Source organism: Mesocricetus auratus, unplaced genomic scaffold (genome assembly GCF_017639785.1).
Source record: "Mesocricetus auratus isolate SY011 unplaced genomic scaffold, BCM_Maur_2.0 Super-Scaffold_100707, whole genome shotgun sequence".
Taxonomy (NCBI): Eukaryota; Metazoa; Chordata; class Mammalia; order Rodentia; family Cricetidae; genus Mesocricetus; species Mesocricetus auratus.
The window spans coordinates 8398926-8411385 of record NW_024429269.1 but is presented as its reverse complement, the minus strand read 5'-3'; the positions used below and the strand labels follow the sequence as shown (position 1 = coordinate 8411385).

At 42.8% G+C, this 12460-nt stretch overlaps 1 protein-coding gene across 4 annotated transcripts in view; it reads right to left on the bottom strand.

Annotated features, from left to right (window-relative positions):
• Positions 1 to 12460, bottom strand: part of Atp8a2 (ATPase phospholipid transporting 8A2) — a 547410-nt gene that overhangs the window by 422693 nt on the left and 112257 nt on the right. The gene's annotated exons all lie outside the window — the stretch shown is intronic.

Genomic DNA, 12460 nt, shown 5'->3' with positions numbered 1-12460 from the left:
AGAAGTGTTGAGAGAAGCTACGGTTTCCACCCGCCCCCCCCCCCCCCCGGCATCCTCATTCTACAAATTAATCTAATTTGCTCTGGTGAAATAGCATTAGGCTGATTAATGAAGCCTAATTTAAAGGTAACATTAAAAACTAACCTGAGACAGTTCTAACAAGAATGCTGGGGAGCAGCAATAATACTACTGAGGAGACAGCCCCACTACTGTCAAAGAAAGAGCTCTGTTCTCAAAAGGCACGAGTTTCAGAAATCGTCCCACATTCCAGAGATGACACTTTCAGATCTGCCACCGTTTACTGGAGGAAAGATAGAAGCACAATGCTTTTTTGGATAAGTTAAAAAGTATGTCTTAGTATAACGGAATTTCCTATTAAGAACTTAGATTAGTCTGGAGAGAGATTATCAATGGTTAAGAGCACTGGCTGCTCCTCCGGAGGACACAAATTCAAGACCCAGCACCCACATAAGGGCTCACAACCATCTGTAATTCCAGTTCCAGAGAGTCCAATGCCCTCTTCTGGACTTTGAGGGCACCAGACAGGCATGTGGTACCCAGACATACACAAAGATAAAATATTTGTAAACATAAAATGATTTTTTTATTTCAGATTAAGTATGCACACTTTTGAGTTCCTTTGGAATATTAAGCAGAGTCCAAGTTGCCATAAAATGGATGGTCCAAAGAAGAAAAGAAGAAATAAAGAGGGCAGTGTAGAAGCTAGGCTGGGTGGCATATGCCTGGATCCTAGCTACTGGGGAGGCTAAGGCAGGAGAATCAGTAATTTGAGGCCAGCCTGGGCAACTTAGTGGGACACTATTTCAAAATAAAAGGTATACAACTTCATGGCAGAGCACTTGCCTTTTCCTGGTCAGACCCAGGGCTCAATACCTGGTGCCAAGGAAATGGAGAGAAAGACACTTTTCACCTTTCATAAGTGTCTACCTATCTGCTTGACTAGGCTCAACCCTTTTAACCAGTCTATAGTGGAGAATCTCCTGGTTCTGTTGTAGGAGGAAGTGATGGTGAACTTAATATAACCTTATATAACATTGTTCTTCCTGCACATCAAAAGTAAGAACCATTTTTTGATTTAACAACAATTTATGCACATGTGCACACACACACACACACACACACACACACACACACTCTCACTCCCCACCTTTCTTATGCTCTCAATGTAGCCTGGTCATGTATAGCATTTTCAGGCTAAAACTGTATATTTTAAGTATGCATATGTATACATATACATATATTAAATATGTAACTGAGTATGTTTAGATATTATACAGGTAAATATATTAAATCTACACAGAAAAATCTATCAGTTATTCTTTAGCCCACATAGTTATTCTCTAGACAACATACAGCCCTTGAACAAGTAATACTCTAATCCACTTGTGTTTCTCTAGATCATCAGTTTACTGTATTATCAAAGAATTAGACAGTGAGTGACATGAATGGCCAAGTAGAACAACAGTGGTAATCGCCAATGTGGGCAAGCAGCCAGCACCTGCAGTCTGGTCCAACTCTGAACTGTTGTCTGAGGATCCCTGCTCTAGAGATAGAGGATGTTGGAGATCTCTCCAGTGGAGTCTGTGCATCCCCACACGAGACGGTGACTCTCCCTCACGGCACACTGTCAGAGGTGGCCCCATGCACCTCTGACCACCCCAGAAGGTCTAACACTGAGGGGAAAGGGTATTTCTGTTATTGTGAGGCCAAGCACCCTGTTCCCAATACACTGTTCAAAATAGTTCCAAAGAAAACAAAACACTGACGGGAGAAACTGTCAGTGCTTTTCCCATTGCTGAAATGGGAACCTAGAAGCATGTATGTCTAGCCACCCACTCAAAGCCCCAGTCTGCATCCTCAGGGACCCTCAAGGCACCCCGAGGAAGACACTGTCACTGCCCCCTTTAAAAGCTTTTCTGGCTATGGGCAGACCCATTTCTGAAAAGATACACTTTGGCTGTTACACTCCACTGACTCTCATATCCGTGTACAATCAGGCTCAGGGTTGCCATGGTCTGAAGCAAAGGATCCCCCCATCTTCTCCAAGGAAGGGGAACAGTCCCACTTGGCGAAGAAGTACAATACAGGGCTCTGCAGCAAGGCTTAGAAGGAGCTTACCCCCAGGGTTTATACTGACATGTCCCTCTCCAAACTCCCTCAATTGTAGCTGTTGGTAGCTTGACATTGGAGTCTCTCTCCCCACTTGGTCCTATATGATGTGGCTGGAGGGGAAGTGTTACAGGAGACCTCCCAGTGTTGGGTGGGAGAGGAGAAAATTATAATAGATAAAGAATACATGAACCCCTGAATGTGGTGATATTTGTGAGTGGGGCCTCTGGAAGACAATTAATTAAATGACGTTATGAGGTTGTCACTTCCAGCTGCAACAGCTGGGAGAAAGCACATTTCTCTTTTCTGAGCCACAAGGCTCAATGTATGACACTTGGCTCTGGCAACCTGGGCTGACAAATGCAGGGTGACAGCGGCGCCTACCCCTCCATCTGTCTCCCTGCTATGACTCTACGCTTCTGCTTGTGTCTCCAAGCTAGGTGGATTTATGGGTTATTTTATCTAATTTCAATGACACCTATCCTCCCAAAAAGAAGAATTATGCAATGAAACCACAGCAAAAATGATAATGCTGCAAGCTATTAGCAAATAAAAGCCAGCATAGAAACATCTGCTCTGAATCCATGCTCGCCGAGGCCTTTTCCTAGATGGAGCAAAAGGAAAGGTTAACTAAGTCTGGTAAGATAATCACAAACATTCAAAACAACTAAACACAGATACTTATAAATCCATAGGGCTTAACTGAGAATCTTAGCATGGCCACTGTACAGTCTACAAAAACTTATATTCAGTGGTAAAGATTTGTGCTGACAAGTTATACTGAGGGTACATGAAATCCAAAAAGTTTGGAGACCACTGATATAGAGAATTTATGTGACAGTATGGGGTCCCACAGTATGGTACCCCAAATACAACATCCCATACTAGCTTTCTTTATTTCAAGATGGCTATTCTGAGAAGCTTTAGACAGTACTGACTCAGAGGCTGTCCTTTGACAAATTTATTCCAGTGGTGAAGTGAATGGGCAGGGGGTACAAACAGGCTTTTCTGGATACCCCTTTTCTGCCTTGGAAAGATATCACAGGATGATCAGAGGACTCTGATTCCCAAATTAGACCAATGACCTTGGGTGGCTGTCACCTAGAAAACCTCACTTGCATCACAACAGCTTCCCATACTTCTGACCCTCTGTTAAATCCTAACAATTGTGGGGACCCTGAAGATGGACTTAGTGGTCACAGGATTCCTTTATTTGTTGCTCTTCCTAATGAGGCTACATTGAATAAAAACCTCACATTTACTAGCTTCTTTAATTGATATACTGTGGAGAGATGGGTAAACCTTGCTTCTTTGGACTGCTAGAGTCCAGGCTATTAGACTACAAACTCTGGTCAGCCCCGCCACCATAGCACATGATCCAAAGGAAGCACAGCATCACACTCACTGCAGTATGCTCGAGCAGCAGGTTCTTCTCAGGGCTCTTAGGCACCTTCTCCTCTTGCACTTAGTCCCCATATCTCTTCAGTTTCCTCAAGCTCCGGTTAAATGTTAACTTCTTTCCCATTAATGAGTCTTTGATTAATTCAGTAGGACTAAGATATGCCTTTAAGTCTGCAGAAAACAGTGAGTTCCTAGAATTTGGGAAGAGGTCAAATTCCCTGCCAGCGTAGATGGAAAAGTGAGTTCAAGGCCAACTGGGATATAGAGTGAGAGACCATGTTTCAGATTTTAAAAGAGGGAGGGGAGGAGAGGAGGGGAAGGAAGGAAGGGGAGGGGAAGAGAGGGAAGGGAAGGGAAGGGAAGGGAAGGGAAGGGAAGGGACTTGGGAAGGGAAGGGACTTGGGAAGAGAAAAATAGTAAAAGAGTTCGCTGATCCAGATTCTCAAACAGAATGTCTTTGCCTACCTATGAATAGGACAGTACAGAGGTTTCATTGGCTCCATTATGAACCCTCACAAAGGTCAACTTGATAAATATCATCACCAAAGTCTGTTCTCCCAGGCATTTGCCGTTTCCTTAGAAACATCAAATATTTAACTAGCCCAAGGCTGACATGCTTTTTTTCTGTTTCTAAAAATACAGTTCAAGACAACTTAGGCATCCAATGGTTACCTGAAATACATGTACCAAGCATCCTTCAATATTTTCAATATTTTCAAATGTGAGATACCGCAAAATCCTGCCCCAGGTATAAATCAGATAGCACTTTTAGTAGCCAGACTTTTCTGTTGAGCTATTTGCTGCTAGTGTATACAAACAGTAATAATAATAATAATAATAAGTATTCCTGATCTGTTATGATGTTTCTCATCAGGAAACTGTCTGCTTTGGAAATTAACCCGGAGTGGATGACTCTAAAGTAAAAATAGCAGAGACAAAGATGAGATCTCCAGGGGCCTTGAAGGTAGCTGGACAGATTGGGCAGATGTATTCAATAGAAGCAATGAATCAATGAGTATTTTATCTTCAACAAATCTGATCAGAGGTGCATAAGCTTTGCTATTTATTTATCATTTATTTTAGTTATTTGCATGTGTGTGTGTGTATGTGTGTGTGTGTGTGTGTTAGTGCGTGTGTGTTAGTGCGTGTGAGATATGGAGGCCAGAGATTGATATCAGTGTTTTTGAGATGTGGTCTCTTATTGAACCTGGAGTTCACTTACTGACTACACGAGCAGGCCAGCAAGCTCCGAGACCTTCTTGCCTCTGCCTCCTCAGTGTTAGAATTATGAGCACACACTAACATGCTTGGCTTTTAAAAGATACAATTCGTTTTTAATTATGCGTATGGGCATGCATATATGAGTGTTGGTGCCACAGAGGTCAAGAGTGTGAGGATTCTCCGGAGCTAGTTACCAGCAGTTGCAAGTTGCCTGCTCCCAACGTGGTGCTGAGAACAAAACTCAGGTCCTCTGCCCCTAACCACTGGGCCATCTCTCCATCTCACATGCCGGACTCTTAATGTGAGTGCTGTAGATTCCACCTCAGGTCCTCATTTTCACCCAGAGAGAGCTGTAATATGGGATTCATATCCATGGCCCCTGTTTATTTATTTTTGAGATACTTTGTGCATCCCAGACTGGCCTGTATCTGTACACATCTGAGGATGACCTTGAACTGATCCTCCTATCCTCACCACCTGAGTGCTGAGATTATAGCCATGAACCACATGCCAGGTTTATTCCACGCTGAAGTCCGAGCCTCTGTGCCTGCTTGGCAAACTCTATAAGGATATGCACCCTCAACTCCTTTGAATAATGATCTTTGCAAATCAACAAAAAAATTATGAAGATTTTGATAGTGTTTCCTTACTAAATAATAAGCAGGTTTAACAGAAACCAGATTCTGTCTAAATTCTGTAGCTTAAAAAATTGAGAGAATTCTTTATCTTCATAGTGCCCAATGCCACTGTCTCTAGTACCATACACACTTACCATCTGCACCACAGTGTACCTACAAGTGGGCTACTAAAGGCTGTTTTGTTCTTTCCATCATTTACGACAAGCATACTATCTGTGACATTTGGGTCCCAACATAAAGGTTAAACATCCCTCACCAAAATGACTGTTTCTGATCTGACTTGTTTTTTTTTTTTTGTTCTGTTTTGTCTTTTTAGTCTTGGGAATATCAGCATAGACACTATGAGATTTTCTGAGTCTAAACATAGGATCTATTTGTGTTACACACATACTGCATGCTTTAGCCTGACAGCAATGCTGTGCCTGTGTTTTGATGATGGCCCGCTAGGTGAGGTTACATGTAGAATTTTCTGTTTCTGATATGATGTCAATTCTTAAAAAGTTTCAGATTTTTGAGCAGTTTTTTTATTTCATTTTGGATTCTCAAATTAAGAATGCTTAACCTGCTTTTTAAAATGATGATCCTATATACACCCAGCCCCCCATGCTCGGTTCTTCTTTCTAGACAGGTGATACTCTATTTTAAACTTACATTGGCAAAGACAGCAACATATTTACATTAAATATAAAGCAATTTTCCCTTAAGACAAAGAAACCTGAAGAAACAGGTTAATCTGACAGAGTCCCCTTGCTCTCCTGTACATTGCTGCTAGCTGAAACACCCACCTGAAATGAATGAGTCACTCCAAACCCAAATGAAGTATCTAGAACTTGCACTGAAACCTGACTTCAAACATGAAGACTCCCTACAGTTTTGAAAGCCAGAATTTCAAATTGCATACATTGAAAACCACAAAGAAGGATGACAAAGAACTCAAGAAGCAAACACCAAAACACCAAAGGATCCAATCAAAAGGTGGGGTACAAAACTAAACAGGGAATTCTCAATAGAGGAGGCTAAAATGGCCAAGAGACACTTAAGAAAGTGCTCAACATCCTTAGCCATCAGGGAAATGCAAATCAAAACAACTCTGAGATACCATCTTACTCCTGTCAGAATGGTTAAAATCAAAAACACCGAAGACAATTTATGCTGGAGAGGATGTGGAGAGAGGGGAACACTCCTCCACTGCTGGTGGGAGTGCCAACTCATATAGCCACTTAGGAAAGCAGTATGGAGATTCCTCAGGAAAATGGAAATCAATCTACCACAAGACCCAGCAATTCCACTCTTAGGCATATATCCAAAGGAGGCAAATTCATACAACAAGGGCATCTGCTCCACTATGTTCATAGCAGCATTATTTGTAATAGCCAGAACCTGGAAGCAACCTAGATGCCCCTCAACTGAAGAGTGGATAGAGAAAATGTGGTACATTTATACAATGGAGTATTACTCAGGAGAAAAAAAAAACAATGGAATCTTGAAATTCGCAGGTAAATGGATAGCACTGGAAGAAACCATCCTGAGTGAGGTAACCCAGTCACAAAAAGACAAACATGGTATGTACTCACTCATATATGGATTTTAAACATGGATCAGGAGAGTGCCAGTCTGCACTTCCACAGACAGAGAGTCTGGGAAACAGGAAAGAGCCTAAAAGATATACATGGTACCCAAGAGATGAGAAATGAGGCAAGATCCTCTGAACAGATGGGGAGCACGGTAAGGGGTGGGGGGAGGGGGACCTGGGAAATAGAGAGGGGGAGAAGTGGAAGAGAGAGTAGGACATGGAGGAACAGGAAGGTCGACTGGGGGGGGGGTAAGATAGGGGGAAGAGGGAATCATAGGTTAGAAGACAGATCAGGCACCATTGTGACATCTAGTGATCTAAACGGATGACACCAATTGGCAAACTAAGCAATAGTGTGGAGACCACCTCGAATGCCTATTCCTGATAGTGAACTTGATGTCTATAACCATCCTGGAGCCTTCATCCAGTGACTGATGGAAGCAGAGGCAAACACCCACAGTTAAATACTGAACAGAACCCAAGGAACCCAGCGACAGAGAGAGAGGAGCGAAGAGCAAATTGGCAAAGAATGGGCTAGCAAAACCAGCAGTCCTGAGCAGTGGATCAGTGTTTATCCCTCGAATACTAACAGACATCGTGTGTCCATAACACAAAGAGGGTTGCTCTCTCAGCCTGGACTCTTAGGGAAGTGCCTGGACCCTACCCTGAATGAAATGATAGACTCTAGATATCCCCTATGCGGAAGGAATTGGCAATAGGGTGGGAGGATGGGGGGATGGTGGGGGGTGCAGGAGAAGGGGAGGGAGAGGGAACTGGGATTGACATGTAAAACAAGCCATTTAAAATTAAAAAATAAAAATAAAAAAAGAAAACCACAGAGAAGGATGACATATTGCTAACTGTGGTATCATAAATATTTTTCATCATTCCTTTGGCAAGTTATGCCAAGTTATAGAAATTAAAGATTTACCAACACATTCCTATAAGTACACTTTAATTTAAATAAACTACAAAAAAGGATAAGGTCCCATTCCTGGGAAATGGCTGACACATAGAAACATAAAATAAATTAATGGTTATTTAGATATTGAGGGGGAGGGGCAGAGGCAGACAGGAGAGAGAAGGACGCCATATAAATGGAGTAGTGAGAGAGAAGGATAATTGATAGATGATGGCACTGGGAGAGAGAAGGATGCTTGACAGATGGTACACTTTCTCTTGACGTGGTATAAATGGTCTAAATTCTACAATTATGATGGTTACACAGTTCCATGAATAAACAAAAACATCACCGAACTATAACTTTGGGTGTCCCAATTGTGCATGTAAATGTGTAAAAGGAGAAGAGAGCATTCACCAGAGAAAGGAGCTCTTGTTAAGTGCATAGCCCTCCATACATATAAGAACACTGAAACATTCCACTAACTGCTATTTATTTCTTTTTGCTTGTTTTGTTTTGTTTTGAGATAGTGTCTCACTATGTAGCTTTGGCTGTCCCAAAACTCACTCTGTAGACCAGGCTGGCCTCAAACTCACCTGCTTCTGCCTCCCGAGTGCTGGGATCAAAGGTGCACATCAACATGCCCAGGTTTACTTTTAATTTCTACACAATGAAGAAAATCATTGTCCTCTTATGAGAACCAATGCCTAGGAGAAAAGTGCTGCTTCAAAACTGACCAGAATCTGGCTTTCTGGTGGAAAGCATCAGCAAGCAGAAGATCAGACATTACTTCATGGTTGAGTCCAAGACTGAGGTTTGGAGAGACTCCCACACACATGACATAACTCTCAGGACTAAATTCCGATTGCCCAGAATTTAGAATTCCCAGGTAGAACATCCCCCGGAGGTGTAGGGCCAACCAGATATGATGGCTCACTCACTCTCCAGGACATTCTCCAGGTCAAGCCTCCTCCTTGAGTCCCACCAGTTCTGATGCTAAAGCACAGTACACTATCTTTTACATACTTCCCCAGATGCTCAACAGCCCCCTTCCTCACTGTCACACTCCATGGTTCTGTCCATAGCTTTAAGTCAAACCTTGCCAAGCACCTTCAAAAGCAATTACAGAGTAATGTCAGGGTGACACAGGCAACGGTCTAAGCCAGAAAGGGCCTGAGGAGAGTCAAAGAACCCTGACCTGGAGAGGTCAGGCTCTGAAAAGACATGCCAGTCAGTGGATCACTGGGACCCTCAGCTGACCCCTGGGAGCCTTTCTTCCCAAAAAGCTTGATTTAGAAGTAACATGCTGAGGTGTATAGCACTTGATTAGAGTGTACAAGGCAGGTTCCATCCCCAGAATGAGAGGGAGAGGGGTGGTCTGAGAAAGACCTCCTCCGTGTTTCTGCCTATGAGAAAATATCAGCCTTTTCTCATGGAAAATTAAGAAAAAGAAATACTTTGGCAATTTCCTTTTTATGAAAACAATCCCTTGAACATCTTAGTTTGGAAAAACTCAATGTTTGATAAAATTGACTTCAGCATTGCTAAAGTGCTCCAATTGCATACCTCAATGTTTGGTGAAAGCCACAAACTCTAATGTCAAGCTTTGTAATCAGTTCTAAATGAACTACAAGCCACTGACGGTCATTAGTGATTCCCATTAACACCCAGCAGAAGTGGAACACAGAAGCTCAAGGGCCACGCTAGGTCCAGAGCATTTAGAAACATTCTTACAGGATAAGCCACGAAGTCAGAAATTGACATTTTAATACATGGTGTGATATATTTAAAATGAATCCAACCGTACAGTTATACAGCTGGTAAATGCCTGCTTTATTCCTAGCTAATTCAATACACATGCCTATTCCAAACCCTTCTTGCAAAACAAAGTACAAAAGGAAACATATCGGGTAACCAGTTGGAATCCCTCTAAGGATAAAACCAGCCTGATACAGACAGGTATTGAGGCCCCATTGCTCCCTAATGTTTGCCTCCTGTCCCAGTTCACTCTCCATTGCTATGACAACACATGAGCACAGCAACTTGGGGGCAACGGGTTTATTTCAGTCTACAGAGTTCAGGCCATCATGAAGGGAAGTCAGAGCAGGAACTCAAGGCAGGAAACCAGAGGCAAGAGCTGAAACAGAGACCATGGAGTAGTGCTGCTTACTGACTTGCTCTCCACGGCTCATCAGCCTGCTTTCTTAGATACCCAAGGACTACCTGCCCAGAGATGCTACTATCCACAGTGAGCTGGGCTCACCTACATTAACCATTAACCAAAAAAAATGTCCCCCATAAACTTGCCTACAGTCAGCTGAGGGTCCCTTTCCCCAGGTGACCCTTGTTTGCTGCAGCTTCGGGTGATGAAACACGAACCACAAGACTCAACAAACCCATGTGGAGTTTATTGGGAAAGGGAACAAAGGGAGGGGTAGGTGTCGGCTGACTGAGAGATGGAAGAGAGGGCAGGGGTGGGAGGTGCTCGCTTAAAAGGGGAAGCTTGCTCATGCTTACAGAGTCCTTATGCAGCCACATAATGTATCATGCAACACAGGGCCCTTTGAGCTAAGTATCTGCCTGAATGTGGGTGTGCCTATCCTGCCCATTGTCGGGGGCGGGGTCAGCATAATACCAGGATACCAACAACCCTTGTGTCAAGCTGACAAAAAACTAAACAGCACACTTCCTGTGGAAACTAGGGATAGGGGTGGGGAGATTGCCACTGTTTCAAACCACCACAAAAAGATACTACAATTGGTGGAACAAAGCAAAAATAACTTTTGAAAAGTACTGAAGTTCAAAAAAAAAGATGCTCCAATCCAATCTCTTTACACAATATTAATTTTATTCAAATGACCTTAGAGTTTTCCAAAGGAATTCAACAGAGATATGAAAGGTGTGGAGACCTGGAACTATATGGCCAATGTTCAGCGTCATGACTTTCCATGTACTCAGAGTAACACAGCCATCATCCCAAGCTGCACAGTCACTCTCCATCTCCCAATCTTCCATCTTCCTTCGCCAGCCCAGGAATCACTAGTGTATCATGAGATACATCTCTCTTGCAGCTAGTTCACATAAATCAGTTCCTACAAAATGAGGCCTTTCACAACTTACTCTTTCACTTAATAACATTTAAGGTTCATCTGTTTCATATCATTTTCTAGCCAGCGGTTGTCACATTGTGTGGCTCTTCCGCACTTCATAGACTCATCTGAATGAAGACCTGGATGTGTGCGTGTTCCTGAAACCATAGTTCTGCTGCTATGTACATAGTGTACATGTGTTTGCGAGGCCCACTGTTTCCACATGTGTTAGCTATGTATACCTGGTTTTGGAATTACTGGGTCTTGTGCTAATTTTACCCCGATCCTTTTGGAGACATGCCAAACTGCTTTCCAAAGCAGCAGCCCATCTTTCATTCCTATTGGCAATGTATGAGGCTCCAGTTTCCTCTTTTTTTAGTACGTTTACCCTGGTTTGTAATGCCATAATGGGCTGTTTGTAATACCTGTAATGTTCCATATCTCAAAACAAGCCTACGTATTCAGGAATCAAGATTAAGATAGCCTAAGCTTTACTTCTTTAAATGTAAAATGTGTCCAAAGGTTATTCTTGAAACACAAAAATAAAGCCACACAATCTAACACTCCATTAATAAAATAAATGCACATAGGTGCATTGCTATTCTTCCCCAAATCCTATCAAGCTATAGAAATGACCAACAACCATATCTCGTTGCAAGTTAGACAGCCAGTGTAGCATGACTGAGGTAGTGTAGTAGTTATATATGTAACAATAGGAAAGTTTTAGCCAAAGTTTTACTTTAAAAAAAAAGAGTACTAGATTGTATCTCAATAATCTCTGCGGGACCTGGCCCATCAGTATCTTCCAGGCATGAATATGGTGACCTACGGAGTTCACAAACTATCCTCGGAAATCACTCGAAGAGGTGAAGCCGGTCAAAGCTCAAAAGTTTAATGACATTTCAAAGTGTGCTAACGCCAAGCTAAAAAACAAGTCTTGCACAGCAGCTGGGATATGCTTGCTGCTCAGATGAGTGGGTTCGACTTCTGGCCTTTCCATTTAGTATCTGTTAATATAAGATCATAGTGCACCATGTCACATCTCTATCCAGTTTTCTGATCTGGAGGTAATGACTTGTTCCATGAGACACTGGAGATGCTTGCACTGCTAACACACTGGCCAGCAGAGAGCAGACACTAAGCAGATGCTAAAATGCTACCTTCCATTCATTTTTCTGCTGGCTCTGGACAAAGTTTCCTAGCAAACAAGACCCTTAGCAAATGCAGTGGGTCACTGGGAAATGAATGTGAATCCTTAGGGCCTGTGCGATCGCCTAATAAAGCACTTCCCCACAGACGTTCTGCAAACTACTCAGGATGACAAAGAGAACTATCAATGCGGTTACATGGAGACTACGGAGATTCTTGGAAGGCAGTCCAGAGGTGAGTAGACACCTTCACTTTTGGCATTAGAGTAACTTCCCCGGGGCCCACATAGGGACTGTGGCACAGCACTGCAAAGCGGAGGAAGACAGCCCCTGTGCTCCCATGGCCCACTGGGTACCTG